This window comes from Bos indicus x Bos taurus, chromosome 13 (genome assembly GCF_003369695.1).
Source record: "Bos indicus x Bos taurus breed Angus x Brahman F1 hybrid chromosome 13, Bos_hybrid_MaternalHap_v2.0, whole genome shotgun sequence".
Taxonomy (NCBI): Eukaryota; Metazoa; Chordata; class Mammalia; order Artiodactyla; family Bovidae; genus Bos; species Bos indicus x Bos taurus.
In genome coordinates, this window is record NC_040088.1 from 59192903 (window position 1) to 59213433 (window position 20531).

The 20531-nt window shown below is 45.2% G+C and overlaps 1 long non-coding RNA gene across 1 annotated transcript in view; it reads left to right on the top strand.

The window, feature by feature from the left end:
* Positions 1-20531, top strand: part of LOC113903591 — a 331888-nt gene that overhangs the window by 34581 nt on the left and 276776 nt on the right. Inside the window, exon 2 of the long non-coding RNA XR_003514196.1 lies at positions 19745-19818. This is a non-coding gene — a long non-coding RNA (uncharacterized LOC113903591). The remainder of the gene's footprint in view (positions 1-19744; positions 19819-20531) is intronic.

Here is a 20531-nt window from a genome sequence, read left to right on the forward strand (position 1 = left end):
GTGGCTGCACCATTTTCCGTCTTTACCAGCAGTATGGGCTTCCCTGGTGGCTCAGCGGTAAAGAATCTGCCTGCCAATGCAGGAGACCTGGGTTCAATCCCTGGGTCAGAAAGATCCTCTGGGCGGAGGAAATGGCAACCCACTCCAGTATTCGTGCCTGGGAAGTCCCATGGGGGAGGATCCTGGCTGGCTACAGTCCACAGGGTCACAAAGAGTCAGACACGACTTAGTGACTAAACAACAACCAGCAGGATATCCTCCACACCCTCTCCAACACGTGTCATTATCTGTCTGTCTGAGAATAGCCCCCGTAGTGGGTGTGCAGAGCTGTCTCATGGGTTTGATTTGCATTTCCCTGATGGCTGATGGTGTTGAGCACTTTTCATGTGCTTATTGGACATTTGTATATCTTCTTCGGAGAATTAGCTATTCCAGTAGTTTGCCGATTTTAAAAATTGGTTTAATTTTTTAATAATAATAAGGTATAATAGTTCTTTATGTACTCTAGATAGAAGTCCCTTCAGTTTAGTTCAGTCACTCAGTCATGTCAGACTCTTTGTGACCCCCATGGACTGTAGCACGCGAGGCTTCCCTGTCTATCACCAACTCCTGGAGCTTGCTCAAACTCATGTCCATCGAGTCGGTGATGCCATCCAACCATCTCATCCTCTGTCATCCCCTTCTCCTCCTGTCTTCAGTCTTTTCCAGTATCATGATCTTTTCCAACGAGTTAGTTCTTCACATCAGGTTGCCAAAGTATTGCAGCTTCAGCTTCAACATCAGTCCTTCCAGTGAACACTCAGGACCGATTTCCTTTAGGATTGACTGGTTTAATCTCCTTGCAGTCCAAGGGACTCTCAAGAGTCTTCTCCAACACCACAGTTCAAAAGCATCAATTCTTCAGTGCTCAGCCTTCCTTATGGTCCAACTCTCACATCCATACATGACTACTGGAAAAACCATAGGTTTGACTACATGGACATTTGTTGGCAAAGTAATGTCTCTGCTTTTTAATATGATGTCTAGGTTAGTCATAGCTTTTCTTCCAAGGAGGAAGCATCTTAATTTCATGGCTGCAGTCACCATCTGCAGTGATTTTGGAGCCCAAGAAAATAAAGTCTATCACAGTTTCCATTGTTTCCCCATCTATTTGCCATGAAGTGATGGGACCAGATGCCATGATCTGTTTTTTTGAATGTTGAGTTTTAAGCCAACTTTTTCACTCTCCTCTTCCACTTTCAGCAAGAGGCTCTTTAGTTCTTCACTTTCTGCCATAAGGGTGGTGTCATCTGCATATCTGAGGTTATTGATATTTCTCCTGACAATCTTGATTCCAGCTTGTGCTTCATCCAGCCTGGCATTTTGCATGATGTACTCTGCATATAAGTTAAATAAATAGGGTGACAATATACAGCTTTGATGTACTCCTTTCCCAATTTTGAACCAGTCTGTTGTTCCATGTCCGGTTCTAACTGCTGCTTCTTGACCTGCATACAGATTTCTCAGGAGGTGGGTAAGGTGGTTCCATCTCTTTACAAATTTTCCACACTGTTTATAATAGCCAGGACATGGAAGCAACCTAGGTGTCCATCAGCAAATGAATGGATAAGAAAGCTGTGGTACATATACACAATGGAGTATTACTCAGCCATTAAAAAGAATACATTTGAATCTGTTCTAATGAGGTGGATGAAACTGGAGCCTATTATACAGAGTGAAGTAAGCCAGAAAGAAAAACACCAATACAGTATACTAACGCATATATGGAATTTAGAAAGATGGTAACAATAACCCTGTATACGAGACAGCAAAAGAGACACTGATGTATAGAACAGTCTTTTGGACTCTGTGGGAAAGGGAGAGGGAGGGATGATTTGGGAGAATGGCATTGAAACATGTATAATATCATATATGAAATGAGTCACCAGTCCAGGTTTGATGCACGATACTGGATGCTTGGGGCTGGTGCGCTGGGACGACCCAGAGGGATGGTACGGGGAGGGATGAGGGAGGAGGGTTCAGGATGGGGAACACGTGTATACCTGTGGTGGATTCATGTTGATATAGGACAAAACCAATACAATATTGTAAAGTTTAAAAATAAAATAAAATATATTAAAAAAAAGAATTTTCCACAGTTTGTTGTAATCCACACAGTCAAAGGCTTTAGTGTAGTCAATGAAGCAGCAGTAGGTGTTTTTCTGGAACTCTCTTGCATTTTCAGTGATCCAACAGGTGTTGACAATTTGATCTTTGGTTCCTCTGCCTTTTCTAAATCCAGCTTTAACATCTGGAAGTTCTCAGTTCATGTACTGTTGAAGCCTCACTTGGAGAATTTTGAGCATTACTTTGCTAGCATGTGAGATGAGTGCAAGTACAATTGTGTGGTAGTTTGAACATTCTTTGGCATTGCCTTTCTTGGGGATTGGAATGGAAACTGACCTTTTCCAGTCCTGTGGCCACTGCTGAGTTTTCCAAATTTGCTGGCATATTGAGTGCAGCACTTTAACAGTATTATCTTTTAGGATTTGAAATAGCTCAACTGGAATTCCATCACCTCCACTAGCTTTGTTCATAGTGATGCTTCCTAAGGCCCACTTGACAAGTCCCTCACCAGATACATAATTTGCAAAAGTTTTCCCCTGTTCTGTATGTTTTCTTTTCATTTTCTTGATATCCTTGGAAACATGAAAGTTTTAAATTTTGATGATATCCAGCTTATTCTTCATTCATTGCTTGTGTTTTTGGTGTCATATCTAAGAACCATTTCTAAGTTTATAAGTTAAAAAAATCTTCATCAGGGCTTCCCTGGTGGCTCAGTGGTGAGCTGCCCATGCAGGAGACTTGCGTTCAATCCCTGGTCTGGGAAGATCCCACATGCCCGCAGACTAGCTAAGCCCATGTACCTCAACTACTGACCCTGTGCTCTAGAGCTCAGGAGCTGCAACTCCTGAGCCCACGTGCCGCAACAAGAGAAGACGCTGCAATGAGAAGCCTGCGCTCCACGAGGGAGTGGCTCCTGCTCTCCACGCCTAGAGGAAAGCCCAAGCACAGTGAAGACCCAGCACAGCCAAAAATAAATAAATAAATAAAATTTTAAAACCTTCATCTATCATCCAACATATATTTTCTCTTTTCCATACTGGTGTCATCCTCTAATTTAACAAGCTGATAATGTCTATCCTTATGAAAGTGAGTAATACCCAGTCCAGTATTCTTGAGCTTCCCTGGTAGCTCAGCTGGTAAAGAATCTGCCTGTGATGCAGGAGACCTGGGTTTGATCCCTGGGTTGGGAAATTCCCTTCGACAAGGGAACAGCTACCCACTCCAGTATTCTGGCCTGGAGAATCCCATGGACTGTATAGTCCAAGGAGTCGCAGAGAGTTGGACATGACTGAGCGACTTTCACATAGTGTATAGTCAGTAAGCAGGCACACATCTGTGTAACCACCCTCTCTCTTATTTCCAGGCAGAACTCTACGCTAATGCAATGGGGGGTCCAGGCAGTGGCAGCACCATCCTGGGGTTCAAATCCCATTCTCAGCTTATATCATTCATGACCTTGGGCAAGTTACTTAATCCTCATCAATCTGAGGTCAGTCTTCTCAACTTTAAAATGTAGGTAATAGTAGTGAACGTAAAAATGCTGGTCACTCAGTCATGTCTAACTCTTTACAACCCCATAGACTGTAGCCTGCAAGGCTCCTCTGTCCACAGGGATTCTCCAGGCAAGAATAGCCGAGTGGGTTGCCCTGCCTTTCCCCAGGGGATCTTCCTGACCCAGGGATTGAAGCCAGGTCTCCTGCATTGCAGGTGGATTCTTTACCATCTGAGCCACCAGGGAAGTCCCAGGTAATTGTAGTACTTGTTACTGATTTCATAGGGCATTTCTGAGGATGAAATGAGTTAATACATATCTAGTGCTTAGAGAGAGGCAGACACAGAAAAAGCCCTTGCTTGTTTCTAACTTTTCTTATTTTACACCCTGTTCATGAGAATATTATTTATTCCATAAAAACTGATTAACTCCTAATGTGCGCCTTGCACTCTGTTGGATTATGAGGCTAAATCTTTCTGGAGAAAATTAAGACAAATTTCTTTCCTCAAGACGTTAACAGTTTAATAAGGAATTCGGATTTTAAATAATCATATAATGGACTGTGAGATATAATTTTTTACAAAGTGCTTGGGATCTCAGAAGGACCCACTAGCCCCTGGCTGTGGGTTGAAAAGGTTTAAGGGTGGGTACCAAGAAGGAGGGAGGGTGTTTTAAGAATTCAGTTGAAATTCAGAGGCACTGTTTTCCCAGCAGTTCCTGGCTACAGAATGGCCAGTCATAGCCAATGCCAACAAGAGGATGTTGTTGACCTCAACGGACACTCTGCTAGGCCTAAAGCACAACAGAAGCAGAAAAGATGTATTTGTGTAGGTGGTTCTTAATGCAGAGCCAGCCCCTACAGTGTTGTTGTCCAGTGGCTCAGTTGTGTCCAACTCTTTGCAACCCCATGGACTGCGCACGCCAGGCTTCTGTGTCCTTCACCATCTTCTGGAGTTTCCTCAAACTCATGTCCATTGAGTCAGTGATGCCATCCAACCATCTCATCCTCTGTCGTCCCCTTCTCCTGCCTTCAACCTTTCTCAGCAGAAGAAAAAAAAAAATCATAGTCAAATCCCCTTAAAAACAGATCCTTAAAATGTCTGTTGAAAATATATGACAAGTGATCAGCTCAATCTGGTAAATTGTTTATACTCATAAACCATTCTCCCACCCCCTACCCCACCCCCCCAGCATTCTTGAGGATTCATTCCTCACTGTGCGTCCAGTTAATGGTCTTTCTAAGGCAAGATTTCTCTAATTATTCTGCTCCCTGTTAAGAAGGCAGAGAATCTTCACATTGTTAAATACATCACCACAGCAGTATTATTTGTTTGTTTGAAGTCTGTGGGTTGCTAGGTAAGAAGATACAGAATACATATTTCTAGCGCTATAATTCTGATTTTTTTTTTTTTTTTTTAATGTCTGGGGGAGGGGGAGAGATGAGGAGGGAGGAGGTTGGCCGGCAGCTTCCCAAACTTCAATGAGTGATTCTAAAGCAGTCATTTGGCTCCCTCTGGTGGACTTTTCCAGAATTACTCATTCCCGCTACTGAAACCTTGTTACAAACAGCAAACTCCACTTGTTTGGAAAATGGAAAGATGCAATGTAACAATCTACCAACCCAAACTCTCTGTTGTATGTCAAGGGGGAATTGGCTGTCTTTAGGTCAGTCTGGCCAGAAAAAGAGCTTAACGGAAGAGATAAAATTGATTCAACTTTGCCCCATGCAACAGAGATGTAGCATTTTAGCAATATTCATATATGAGTTTTCTAGTTACCAATCCTACCTATACCCTACCACCCTAGTGTACAGCAAAAAGCCCATTCAGATTCAGTACATCTCAGGGTTTCACTACCCCTCAGCCCTCTTTAAAAAAAAAGTGTTCAAGGGACTTGTAAAAGTGAATGACGCCCTCTATTGGCTCAGATAAGTCACATTTGTGAGATTTTTTCCCCCCCTTCATTTGGAATACTCAGAATCTATACCTAAACAGAGCTGTTTCTGGGGCTTTTAGACTTCCAGGACCCCTTCCGCCCCCCTCATTAGTTGTAGGTTTCTAATTGTTTGATAAAAGGTATTTAATTATAAACAGTCAGTGAAGTTCATGCACAATTTGCATTCTGTGCATTGTGTGTGCATTTAGCTTGTTGGTGGAGTGTCACAGGGTGGAAGATCACAGGGGTGCCTAGGCTTTCTGGGGTCCAAGGAATGCCCTCTGGAGGACAAAAGTGGGTCGCGTAAGACACTGCTCACCCCCTGGGTTTTCTTCTACCTGTGGGTCCTCTGAACTCCCTCCTTAGCCCCCAGAGCCAGGGCCATTTCCTGCCCACCTCTCTGTGATGCTGTTATTAGATGGGACCAGTTGTGCCTGGAGCCCATTGTGATGGCTGAGCCATGGGACTCCAGGGAAGGGCTGTTTGTCCTTGGTGGCGTCTCGCTGTCCAGAGACCTTGGCTTCAGTCCACTGACTCAGAGCAAACCGGAGGCTAGTTTCTCGTGTGTTCTCAGCCCCACACGCGTCTTCTCTAACCTCACCAGGGCTGCCCTCTACCCCCACCCCCATACAACTTCTAATTGCAGCAGGAGAAAGTACTGAAAACTTAAAGGAGACACACTAAGCACTTGGGCTGTTAAATATATTTTTAGCCATCAACTCTGAATTATAAAGTTGATCTCATATCCAACAGAGGAGAATGACCCAAGAGGAAGGAAGCAGGGTGAGAGAGATTTTAATTAAACAATTTATATACACACATATACATAGGTGTAATAGGATCTATGAACAAAATGTACATATATATATATATATATGTATATGGACTTCCCTGGTGGCTCAGATGGTAAAGAGTCTGTCTACAATGCGGGAGACCTGGGTTCGATCCCTGGGTCGGGAAGATTCCCTGGAGAAGGAAATGGCAACCCACTCCAGTACTCTTGCCTAGAAAATCCCATGGATGGAGGAGCCTGGTGCAGGCTACTGTCCATGGGGTCGCAAAGAGTCAGACATGACTGAGCAACTTCACTTTCACTTTTCACTTTCATGCATTGGAGAGGGAAATGGCAACCCACTCCAGTGTTCTTGCCTGGAGAATCCCAGGGACGGGGAAGCCTGGTGGGCTGCTGTCTATGGGGTCGCACAGAGTCGGACACGACTGAAGCAACTTAGCAGCAGCAGCAGCGAGACACTTTCCTAGATTTCCTCAAATAGGGATACAGGGTTGAAAAGAATCTTCAGAAATCTTGTTGGCCAGATCCTGCTAATCTTCTGGATGCCCCAGTGATCTCCCCCTTAAAGGAAAACTGTATCTATTGCTTTTTTGAAAAGTCCTTGTTGTTCACGTGAATGACAAAACCCAGCTCTTATTCCAAAAATGGAGCAGAGTAAGTAAAAGGAGTAGGAGATAGCCCCGTGCTCGTGCAGAGGAAAGACCCAGGTTCTCCACCCAACTGCTGGCAACATCCCGGGCTGGGAGTGGGCTGACTGCGCCTGCTTGGGGCATGGCCCAGGCTGACCAGGTACCCCGTCAGGTGCGCCCCAGCCTGCTCTGGGCCAGATGGTACGTCATCTGAACAAGATGTTGGGGGTCACATAGGTTGCATGCTGTCTGACAACTTGCATGTTTTAACGGTGCCCACCCTCCACCCCTGAGGATTCTCTGACAGATAGTTAGAGCTTTTGATTAGTCAGTGGCCTGAGTCACGGACCAGGCTCTCCTGTTACCCTGCCATGAGCAGAACACATGGCCTTTGCACCTCCACCACCCTGGCACCTGGGCTTGGCAACAAAAAGTTCGATAAAAACCTCAGGTTGACACCCACCAGTCGTGCCTGGAGCAAATCTGCATCCAGAAAGGGGTGACTGGGGAACCAGCAAAGGTGGCCCAGCCATCCACAGAGAACTGCGGTGTGGACTTCAGGGAGTGGAGTGTGCTGAAGGGATGGGACTTCTCGTTTACCACTTCTCGAGATTCCAGTTATCCCATTTCAAAATGGCTTGAAGCACCAGCCAATGCACACCTGTGGCCTCCCTTGTTTTGTTTCCACAGATCAAGCTGACTGGCATCTAGTTGTGTGACCTGGGACCAATTGTTAATTCCTCTGAGCTGCATTTCCTCCTTCAGGGCAAATCGAACTTGACTGTGCAGATCCGCTTGGGTACCCACATTCTATTTGGTTTCAGTTAGACTTGAATTATAAATATATACCAAATGCTAGTTACTCATATATGCCACACGGTGCAGAAGCCCTCTGCTATGTTGCACCCTCCTTCCAACAGCCTTCTGAGTTAGGTCCTATTATTGTGTCCAATTTTACAGGTGAGGAAACTGTGGCACAGAGAAGGTAAAGGACGTTCTTAAGGCCACACAGCTGTTGAGTGTCAGAATCAGGATTCAAATAGTAGCTGGCTTTGGAGGCTGAACTTCAGCCACCTGCTGTGCCATGAGATCCTGCAGGGACCTGCCCTGGGCTGCACAGGTGGCAAGTGATAGATTCCTAATGAAAGCCAGATTTCGTCTGAATCTAAGAGAGTCCATCCTTTCACCACTCTGCTGTATTAGCTCTCAAGTGCTGCTTCTAGTAGCAAACTCTTGTAAACATAGAGGCAAACATCTAAGGGCAGGGCATTTGTTAATTAAATAAACAGTGGCATAGCCATGCAAAACAATACACTTTAACATTACATGGGAGAATATTTATTTACACGGGAAGGTGTTTATGATATATTAAGTGCAGCAAACAGTTACAAAACAGTGTGCGGCTTAGGTTTATGTGCAATCCTGGGTCATGAAAAAAAACGTGAACTATGATTTCTAGCCTATTAGCTTGTAAACATGTAGACATTCTGGCAATACTGATCCTGGTGGTAACACGTGGACGTTGCTGCTGTTGTTGTTCAGCTGCTAAATCATGCCCATCTGTTTGTGACCCTGCGGACTGCAACACGTGAGGCTTCCCTGTGCTTCCCTGTCTCCCAGAGTTTGCTCAGATTCATGTCCATTGAGTCGGTGAAGCTATCTAACCATCTTACCCTCTGCCACCCCCTTTCCTTTTGCTTTCAGTCTTTCCCAGAATCAGGGTCTTTTCTAATGATTTGGCTGGCTGCATCAAGTGGCCAAAATATTGGAGCTTCAGCTTCAGCATCAGTCCTTCCAATGAATATTCAGGGTTGACATTGAAAGGCTGTTGCTGAGCCGTGAAAGACGCCAGGATTCTTAGCCTCTGGAGGAGAGGAATTCAATCTGGGGCCAGTGACCAGGCTTGATCACTCAGAGCTTTTGTGTAATGAAGTTTTATTAAAGTATAAAGAGACAGAGAAAGCTTCTGACATAGACATCAGAAGGGGGCAGAAAGGGTGCCCACCTGCTAGCCTTTAGCAATATGTTATATACCTATCAGCAAGCTGTTAATTAGAGAAAGGAGATGTCTCAAAACTCAGAGTGGCACAGGCCCCTCACCAACAACATGCATTTTGAGATAACATCGGTACCAGGTGAGTCATCCTGGGCCATAAAACGATTGGCATGAATCTTGAAGAAAGGCAGGTTTCCAAGTAAATATATAGTTTCATTAACATAGCTTAGGAGAACAGTGTATGAGTAAAACATACAGATTTACTGAGCCCTTATCAGCTCTGAGTCTTAAGTGAACCCACTTGAAGAAAGACAGAGTCTAGGGTAAATACACAGTTGATTAACATAGCTTAAGAAAAGCATTTCCATAAGAAAAATGCATTGGTTAGCTCAAGGTTTGAGAAAAATTAAGTTCAGGTGGAGCGAGGTATTGTCATGGCAACACAAATTTTTTTTTTTTTACATTAAAAAAATTTTTAATTGGAGGCTAATTACTTTACAATATTGTGGTGGTTTTTACCATACATTCACATGGATCAGCCATGAGTGTACATGTGTTCCCCATCCTGACCCTCCCTCCCACCTCCCTCCCCATCCCATCCCTCAGGGTCATCCCAGTACACCAGCCCTGAGCGCCCTGTCTCATGCATCAAACCTTGACTGGCGATCTGTTTCACATATGATAATATACATGTTTCAATGCCATTCTCTCAAATCATCCCATCTTCACCTTCTCCCACAGGGTCCAAAATTCTGTTCTTTACATCTTTGTCTCTTTGGTGTCTTGCATATAGGGTCATCGTTACCACCTTTCTAAATTCCATATATATGCGTTAATATACTGTATTGGTGCAACACAGAATTTTAAGAGAAACCTCCTTTTAATTTTGTATACGAAGGATCATGTGAAGTTGTGTCCGACTCTTTATGATCCCGTGGACTGTATGTAGCCCGGCAGGGTCTTCTGTCCATGGGATTTTCCAGGCAAGAATACCAGGGAAGGCCCTTAGTTTTGTATAGAGAAGGGAAAAAAAATCTGATACTTGTAGTGTTTCCTCCTGCCGCTCGAGAGAGAGAGAAAAAATGTCGGAAACTTGCAGCTTATTTCCTCTGTTTGGAGACCCCTAGTCTGAGAAGGCAATGGCACCCCACTCCAGTACTCTTGCCTGGAAAATCCCATGGATGGAGGAGCCTGGTGGGCTGCAGTCCATGGGGTTGCAGAGAATCGGACACGACTGAGGGACTTCACTTTCACTTTTCACTTTCATGCACTGAAGAAGGAAACGGCAACCCACTCCAGCGTTCTTGCCTGGAGAATCCCAGGGATGGGAGAGCCTGGTGGGCTGCCGTCTATGGGGTCGCACAGAGTTGGACATGACTGAAGTGACTTAGCAGCACCAGCAGCAGTCTTTCTGCCTGTTACCCTCTCAATATCCTTTAGGATTCACTGGTTTAATCTTGCAGTCCAAGGGACTCTCCAGAGTCTTCTCTAGCACCATAATTTGAAAGCATCTATTCTTCTGTGCTCAGTCTTCTTTATGGTCCACCTGCCACATTCATACATGACTACTGGAAAAAAAACATAGCTTTGACTGTACGAACCTTTGTCAGCAAAGTGATGTCCCTGCTTTTAAAATATATAAGCATCTGAAAGCAGAGTTCCAAAGAATAGCAAGAAGAGATAAGAAAGCCTTCCTCAGCGATCAATGCAAAGAAATAGAGGAAAACAATAGAATGGGAAAGACTAGAGATCTCTTCAAGAAAATTAGAGATGCCAAGGGAACATTTCATGCAAAGATGGGCTCGATAAAGGACAGAAATGGTATGGACCTAACAGAAGCAGAAGATATTAAGAAGAGGTGGCAAGAATACACAGAAGAACTGTACAAAAAAGATCTTCACAGCCAAGATAATCACGATGGTATGATCACTCATCTAGAGCCAGACATCCTAGAATGTGAAGTCAAATGGGCCTTAGAAAGCATCACTACAAACAAAGCTAGTGGAGGTGATAGAATTCCAGTTGAGCTATTCCAAATCCTGAAAGATGATTCTGTGAAAGTGCTGCACTCAATTTGTCAGCAAATTTGGAAAACTCAGCAGTGGCCACAGGACTGGAAAAGGTCAGTTTTCATTCCAATCCCAAAAAAAGGCAATGCCAAAGAATGCTCAAACTACCGCACAGTTGTTCTCATCTCACACGCTAATAAAGTAATGCTCAAAATTCTCCAAGCCAGGCTTCAGCAATACGTGAACTGTGAACTTCCTGATGTTCAAGCTGGTTTTAGAAAAGGCAGAGGAACCAGAGATCAAATTGCCAACATCCACTGGATCATGGAAAAAGCAAGAGAGTTCCAGAAAAACATCTAGTTCTGCTTTATTGACTATGCCAAAGCCTTTGACTGTGTGGATCACAATAAACTGTGGAAAATTCTGAAAGAGATGGGAATACCAGACCACCTGACCTGCCTCTTGAGAAATCTGTATGCAGGTCAGGAAGCAACAGTTAGAACTGGACATGGAACAATAGACTGGTTCCAAATAGGAAAAGGAGTACGTCAAGGCTGTATATTATCACCCTGCTTATTTAACTTATATGCAGAGTACATCATGAGAAACGCTGGGCTGGAAGAAACACAAGCTGGAATCACGATTGCTGGGAGAAATATCAATAACCTCAGATATGCAGATGACACCACCCTTATGGCAGAAAGTGAAGAGGAACTAAAAAGCCTCTTGATGAAAGTGAAAGATGAAAGTGAAAGATGAAAGTGAAAAAGTTGGCTTAAAGCTCAACATTCAGAAAATGAAGATCATGGCTTAAAGCTCAACATTCAGAAAATGAAGATCATGGCATCCGGTCCCATCACTTCATGGGAAATAGATGGGGAAACAGTGGAAACACTGTCAGACTTTATTTTTCTGGGCTCCAAAATCACTGCAGATGGTGACTGCAGCCATGAAATTAAAAGACGCTTACTCCTTGGAAGGAAAGTTATGACCAACCTAGATAGCATATTGAAAAGCAGAGACATTACTTTGCCAACAAAGGTTCGTCTAGTCAAGGCTATGGTTTTTCCTGTGGTCATGTATGGATGTGAGAAGACTGTGAAGAAGGCTGAGCGCCAAAGAATTGATGCTTTTGAACTGTGGTGTTGGAGAAGACTCTTGAGAATCCGTTGGACTGCAAGGAGATCCAACCAGTCCATTCTGAAGGAGATCAGCCCTGGGATTTCTTTGGAGGGAATGATGCTGAAGCTGAAACTGCAGTACTTTGGCCACCTCATTCGAAGAGTTGACTCATTGGAAAAGACTCTGATGCTGGGAGGGATTGGGGGCAGGAGAAGAAAGGGACAACAGAGGATGAGATGGCAGGATGGCATCACCGACTCGATTGACGTGAATCTGAGTGAACTCCGGGAGTTGGTGATGGACAGGGAGGCCTGGCGTGCTGCGATTCATGGGGTCGCAAAGAGTCGGACATGACTGAGCGACTGAACTGAACTGAACTGAGGTTTGTCATAGCTTTCCTTCTAAGGAGCAAGCAGGAAACGTCTTTTAATTTCATGGCTGCAGTCACCATCCACAGTGATTTTGGAGCCCAGAAACATAATATCTGTCAGTGCTGCCACTTTTTCCCCTTTCACTTGTCAAAAAATTATGGGACTTGATGTCATGATCTTGGTTTTTTTACTGTTGAGTTTTAAGCCAGATTTTTCATTTTCCTGTTTCATCCTCAAGTGACTCTTCGCTTTCTCCCATTAGAATGATATCATCTGTATATCTGAGGTTGTTGATATTTCTCCTGGCAATCTTGATTCCAGCTTGTGATTCATCCACCCCAGCATTTCACATGATGTACTCTGTATATAAGTTAAATAAGCAGGGTGACAATATACAGCCTTGACATATTCCTTTCACAATTTGGAACCAGTCTGTTGTTCCATGTCTGGTTCTAACTGTTAATTTTTGACCTTCATACAGGTTTCACAGGAGACAGGTAAGGTAGTCTGGTATTCCCATCTCTTTAAGCTTTTGAAGGAGTGCAGGAGGCAGTTTGTGCATGGGATTTCCTGCAGCATCAACTGTAAGAGTAAAATGTTGGGAACAACCTAAAGTTTAATAATAGAGGAAGAAGTAAGGTGCTGTATTCTTACAGCAGTACTACACAGACCTGCCGTTAACCTGCATAAAAGTTAGTTCACAAATATGAACACTTTGAAAGGATTTTCGTTTCTTTATTAAGATGTTTTTACTTAATAGGAAGATGTTGACTTGACTGACACCTCTGCAGAGTAATCCAAATATGTTGTCATCCAAACTAGGACAGTCTTAGGAGGGAAGGGACAACCGACAGATCAGTACAGCCCAGCACATGGGACGTCAGGTCATCCTGAGGACAACCATCAGAAGTACTTTGTGCGGCCATGACCCAGACGGCCAGCCACCCAGCATGCACTGTCATCCAGTGGGGTACTTACTGGGCACCTACTGTGAATCAGACACATGTAGGTCCCGAAAAAACTGCAGTGACTTGACAGCCTTGGTGGCCCCTCTGAGCTAATACCTTCACTGAGCAGACTGGCCCTGCCTAGGGCCCACTGCTCCAAGGCAGGACAATGGCAGACTGTGGCTTTTCAGGCTACACGTGAGACTGGCTATTTACACCAGCGAAGGGAATGGGGTGGGGAGGGACTGCGGCTGAATGGAAGCCAGGAAACCGTTATGGGGATGTTTGCAGCCCATCATTGTGACAGGAAGAATAAAAATATTCTCTTTTTTCTATCAATATTTACTTTAACATTTTTAAAATTAATTTTTATTAGAGTATAATTGCTTTACAATGTGTGTTAGTTTGTACTGTACAGCAAAGTAAATCAGCTGTATGTATACATATATCCTAAGAGGGGAAGAATGTTAGATAAGTAATTATATAATTTATGAACTGCAAATGTAAGTGATCTCTGTAAGTGATTTCAGAGAGTCCAGGGTGCATGAATGGGAGGATCTGACCCTGCCCAGGACCTCACAAGTTTTCCTAAGGAAGTGACTGGAAGCTGAGACTTAAGAGAGAGATAGAAATGAGGCTAGTGGGAGGGACAAAGGGGATTCTACGAAGAGGCCTTTCTCACGTTGAAAAGAATGAGCACGCAGCATGTCTGTGGATTCAAACGAGAAGTTCATGTGCTTGGTTTATTTCTTTTTTTCCTACATTATTAGAAAAAAAAAAATCCCATCCTGCTCTTGAAAGCTGCACTTCATTGTGAGTATCTGATTCGGCAATAAAAGGCAACAAAGGGGACTTCCCTGGTGGTCCAGTGGCTAAGACTTCATGCTCCCAGTGCAGGGGGCCTGGATGCGACCCCTGGTCAGGGAACTAGATCCCACATGCTGCAACTAAGACCCGGTGCAGCCAAATAATAAATATTAAAAAAAAAAAAGGCAACAAGAATAAACCCTAAGCAAGCACAGGGAATCATACCCGGTGTCTTGTAATAACCTATAGCAGAACATAATCTGCAAAAATACCGAATCACTATGCTTACCTGAAACTGACACAATATTGTAAATCAAATGCACATCAATAAAACGTAAAAGGCTTCCTGGTGGTTTTGAGCAAAGCAGTCTGCAGAGTCACTGGTTTCCTGGGATGTGCCCAGAGTTCCACGGTAGCCAGAGAGTGGGGAGGAGTGGGGAGGATCCCTTCCTGATGCTGACCCTGGGGACGGACCCACCCCTGCTCCAGCACCGCATGGCCAGGCGTCCTGGGACGTGTGCTGCTGGTGCCCCATGCTGCCGTGGGCCAGCAGCTGTGTTCTGTCAGGGCCCCTCTGCATGTTTTTATGAGCTGACTGGTTTTGATGTCCCCAACTCCTGCTTGCTGCTTCCTGTGTTAGGGTTTTATCTTTCTGTATGCGGAGGAGCCCACAGTGATGGGACCCAGCTGGGATCATCATGAGACAGGGGCAAATCTGGCGCTGATGAAAACAGTCTTCTTGCCTCTGCCGGGCTGGCTCTGCCCTTTCCTCTGGGGCAGTAGTTTCACTGCCACAATCTTCCTGGGAATCAACCTGGGACGTTCAATGTGGGATTCATGACTGACCAGGGACGCTGGGAGCTTACCTTCTATCTCTGGAGCGCTCCTTATTTCTAGGGCTGTTTGTGGACAGTTAGGGAATTAATTTTGCTTAAGATAAAATGAGTTTTTTTTTTTAAATAAACTTTTTTGACTGCCCTGGGTCTCAGTTGCAGCATGTGGGATTTAGTTCTGACCAAGGATCGAACCCAGGCCCCTGCATTGGGAATGTGGAGTCTTAGCCACTGGACCACCAGGGAAGTCCCAAGTCTCCTTAACTTTAAAGATCTTTTTACAATATTTATTTATTTATAAATAAATTGGGTTTATTGGGTTGGGTCTCAGCTGCAGCACACCTTTCATTGAATCTTTTGTTACAGCGCACAGACTATTTTACACATAGACTTGGTTTCTCCATAGCATGTGGGATCTTAGTTCTTCCACCAAGGATGGAACCCACGTCCCCCACATTGTGTGGCAGATTCTTAACCACTGGACCCAGTGAAGTCCCTCTCTTAACTTTTAATGCCCAAGTTACAATAATTCGAGGTTCTCTGGTGCCTTTCCTGGTGGCGCAGACAGTAAAGAATCTGCCTGCGATGCAGGAGACCTAGGTACAATCCCTGGGTTGGGAAGATACCCTGGAGAAGCAAATGGCAACCCACTTCAGCATTCTTGCCTGGGGAAAAATCCCATGGACAGAGGAGCCTGGTAGGCTACAATCCATGGGGTTGCAAAGAGTCAGACACCACTGAGCGACTAACACTTAAATACACCTTAAAAGGGACATAGCAATGTTTATGTCTCCCAGTCGTTCTGGGGAGTCTCTGAAAGGGATCGTGGAGGCAGCGCCCAGCCAGTCTCTGGTGCAGTCACCAAGCCGGCTGCTGCCCCACCCTCCCCTCTGCTGTGCAGCTCCTGGTGCAGGGTCTTGGGGTGCAGGGTGCGGTGATGTATCAGTGGCGGCTGCTATGGGGACACCAACACTGACCACTCCCTCACCCCGCCACTGATCTGGGAGGGAACGAGACACCGCTAGGACACCTGAAGAGGCTGGTGTAAAGACTGCACCCCAACACTGTGCTGGACTATCTCCTCCCCTCTCTCCTAGTCTGTACTGTTCTCCTTAACTATCTCCAGAAGACCTGCTTCTGATCCTTGTCCAAAATCTTTCAGAGATTTTCATGAAAAGAGTTCTTTCCCTGGATGGTTCAAACCCCATCCAGGAGGCCTTCCTCTGTAACACAAATGCTCTCCTGCATATGGATGAACGCAAGCAGATATGGGAACATGAGTTCCCTATACTGACAGCATCACCTATACTAACAGCATCTGTTTTTGCCCCACCCCAAATGTCCAACTCCAGGGGCACCTCTGTGCATCTCATGAGTGCACAGCAGAATACACAATTAGCTGGCTCTGATTTATAATAGGCAGGAATTAGTGATTGGAAACCAATTACATCAGTTTATTTATTGATTAAAGGTAAACTGAATCACCCATATCTTTTTTCCCATATTTATGTAGTTGGCCGAGTCGGGTCTTCATTGCGTCACGTGTTGTGGCGTGTGGACTCTCTAGTTCTGCTGGGCAGGCTTTGGTAGCTGCAGCACGCAGGCTTAGTTGCCCCGGGGCATGTGGGATCTTAATTCCCAGACCAGGGATGGACGGAACCCGAGTCCCCTGCATTGCAAGGTGGATTCTGAAAACTGGACCACCAGGGAAGTCCCACATCAGTTAAAAAGGCAAATAATTGACAAAAGTGGACAAAATTGCTGGAAAATACATTTAAATGTAGATTATTCTGGAGTGCACAAACATTAATAATAAAAAAAATACTAGTGATCTGAAAGATTCATTTTGATCAACAGTCTTTCAGAGGTTTACTTAGAACCAAGGAGGAAATTTTAAATTCATTCATGGGGAAAAAAAAAAAAATTCATTCATGGAAAACAGTGTTAAGCAAGCAGAGTAAGCACAATGATTCAAAAGCATTAGGAAAAATATCCCCCAATTTGGAAACAATTTTCTTAAAAAATACAGAAAATTCATAGGACTTGTAAATGTTATCATCCTCATCCAAACTCTTACATTAAAAAAAAAAAATCATGGAAAGTAAAAAAATGCTTAAAGGCTCATAAAAGTTTGCCAGAATTTTGTTTGCATTGACAGTTTTTTAATTTATTTACTGGTTGCACTGGGTCTGGATTGTCCCACATGGGCGTCCTCTAGTTGTGGCAAGCGGGGGCCGTTAGTTGCAGTTTGAGGGCTTCTCATTGTGGCGCACAGGTTCTAGGGGTGCTCGGGCCTCAGTAGTTGCTTCCCACAGGCTCTACAGTTGTGGCTCAAGGGTTTATGTGCTTTGCCACACTGGGACTCTCCCCAGACCAGGGATCGCACCCATGTCCCCTGCACTGGCAGGCAGTCTTACCACCGTGCCACCAGGGAAGTCCCTGTATTTGTTTTTATTTATTTATTTTACTATTTTTTTACTTCTCTAGCTTTTACAATTGGTTATTTGGTGTCATAACGCTATCACGTATTTGGTTTGGAGGTGGAGCCACTTTTGTTAGGTGGAAACCACCATGGGGGTTCCCAGGGCTCCGGGCCGCTTCCTGTCTACGGCAAAACATGTGACACGTTGCTCAGCCATTCTAGAAGCATTGCTGAACTTAGACTGAGCCATGGTCTAGGTTTCACTGAAGCCATGCTGGAGGGGGTGTGATCACCATGGGTGTCATGGGGGCCGGGACCCCTCAGGGTGCTCTTGCCCATCCTCCCTGCCTGTGGATTTCCTGAGGGTCTCTGGCCTGGGGAGGAGACCTCAGGGAGCAGCTCTGCCCCTGCAGTCATTGTTCCCGTCCTGGGACCACATGTTAGCCTAGGATCTGGAGAGGCGGCATGTCTCATGCTCAGTGGAAATGGCCACCCCAAGGAGCTCTCAAAGGGGCTCCTCCTCCCAGTCCTGGCTCAGACCCCAGACCCAGGTGAGGGAGGCTCCACTCCTGCTGGAGACGATTCTTCTCCATTGCCCCTTCTCTTAGCAGCCCTCCTCAGTGCCCACCCCCAGTGCAGGTCACCCTGCCCCTTGTCCTTTTCACCCCCCTGTTCCTACACCCTCTGGGGTACCTGCAGGAACAAGCATGAGGCCAGAAAGGCACCTGGAGGCAGAATTTCAGCATGGGCTGCCTCTCGTGCTCTCCTCCCCAGGGCAGGGCCTCTCCCATCTCCCATCTCATACTGTCCAGGTGCTGAGGCAGATCTTGGCCTCAGTCCTCAGTGTTCTGGCTCCAGGAAGGCGGGTCTAAGGGGGTGCAGGATGGCCACCCATTTACGTGGTGGAACACTGCTGAAAATAAAGCACAGAGCTTGAAGCTCTCAGAGACTCCTGGTGACCCCTGACGGTGGCCTTGCAAAGTCGTAAAGTCCATTCTTCTGCCAGAAATCAGGATTGTACCTGAGTCGTTATGCAAATTTAACATCCTAGAGAAGCCACATAATACAGTTTCCACCCATGAAGATCAACTTGGGAGAGGACATGAGGTGTGAGGACTCAGGAACCTTGGGTATCCCAATCGTCATGAGCTTGTTCAGTCTCTCTGGGATTCAGTTTGCTTAATGTAAAGATGCTTGCTCCTTGGAAGAAAAGTTATGACCAACCTAAATAGAATATTAAAAAGCAGAGACATTACTTTACCAGCAAAGGTCCATCTAGTCAAAGCTATGGTTTTTCCAGTAGTCATGTATGGATGTGAAAGTTGGACTATAAAGAAAGCTGAGCACCAAAGAACTGATGCTTTTGAACTGTGGTATTGGAGAAGACTCTTGAGAGTCCCTTGGACTGCAAGGAGATCCAACCAGTCCATCCTAAAGGAGATCAATCCTGAATATTCATTGGAAGGACTGATGCTAAAGCTGAAACTCCAATACTCTGGCCACCTGATGTGAAGAACTGAGTCATTGGAAAAGACCCTGATGCTGGGCAAGATTGAAGGTGGGGAAGAGAAAGGGACGACAGAGGATGAGATGGTTGGATGGCATCACTGACTTGATGGATGTTGAGTTTGAGTAAGCTCCAGGAGTTGGTGAAGGACAGGGATGCCTGGCGTGCTGCAGTCCATGGGGTTGCAAAGAGTCAGACACGACTGAGCGACTGAACTGAACTGAACTGAACATGTACAGGGATTGGACCTAATGCCTTCTCATTCTCTTCTCTCAGTGGCATTTTACTGTGTTTGGAGTCTGTTGGTGTCGGGGGGAACAGTCCTGATGACGGGATACTCTGTGTAGGCAAAGCAAGGGCTTTGCAGGTGATGGTCAGAGACCAGGGAGAACATGGAATCCCTGGCCTTCTGCCAGCACTCACCCTGGTAGGTGGTTTCTTACCAAGATATCAGTTCCCAGCATTGGAGATCGGAGGGGAGTCCGGTCAAGAAGCACGTCAGGAAAAGGCATCAAGTCCAGTTCTCAAGCTAATGATGCGCTAAGAGATTCACAGACAAGAGCATCCTCATCATTTGAGATGCCTTCAGTGATTCCGAGAACTGGGCCATCGATGAAGATGCTGATCCTGAGCAAAGCCTGAGACCGAAATCAATCAAGCAGCCGTGTTTATAGAGTAACATGTAGAAAATAGATGCTTTTAATTGCTAATTGTTCTTGAGACCCCTACTAAGATTTTTTTTTTTTTTAATGTGGCCTAAATGTTCTCCTCGCAGGCATGGGTGAAGGAATTACAGTTTATTCAGAGGCTGACATGCTGCTGATTGAAGTACAAAGCAGGGTAATCAAGGTTGGTTTTGTTTTTTTGCATATGGCTTTTAACATTTACAAAGAAAATGATTTCAAGGAGTACATGCTAGAAAGAAATAAGCTGTAAACAGTTACCAATCAGTCAAATACTCCGATTACTAAGAATATCTCCCCCTCCCACCCTCATTTCTTACCACCCCTCCATAATCAGCATATAAATGCAACAGGAATTATTCTTTTGTTCACAACTCTCTGTGGGGAGGGGATAAAGGGTCAGACTTAAGGGTGTCCCGAGCTCTGAGACTCCAGTTCCCTGGCTTGGATACCTTCACACACACAAACCTCCTCCCTGACCAGGGCAGGGAGGCAGCCTTATGGGATTACTTCCAATTCAGGTGAAAAGAACAGAAGCCTCTTTGTCTGCCATCCCTGCTCCCCAGAACTAGACTCTGGGGGCTCCTCAATGATGCATTTTAATATAGGAGAAAGGTCAGAGAGCAGGAGGAAACTGAGCTGACATAGACAGCAAGTCTGCAGAATGCCTATTCTTCGAAGAATTCCTCTCTTGCTGGAGTATTGAGAAAATAGCCTTTTCCTGGAGTCCTGCAGCCCCAGGAGTATCTTGCAGGACACCTTACAATGTCAGTGGGTTGACAGGCCTGGGAACCTCAAGGTCACTGGTAATATAATGTGTTCAGATCGCCCTTGCATTATGGGGGATGGATAATGCTGTTCACCCACCTATGCCAGGGC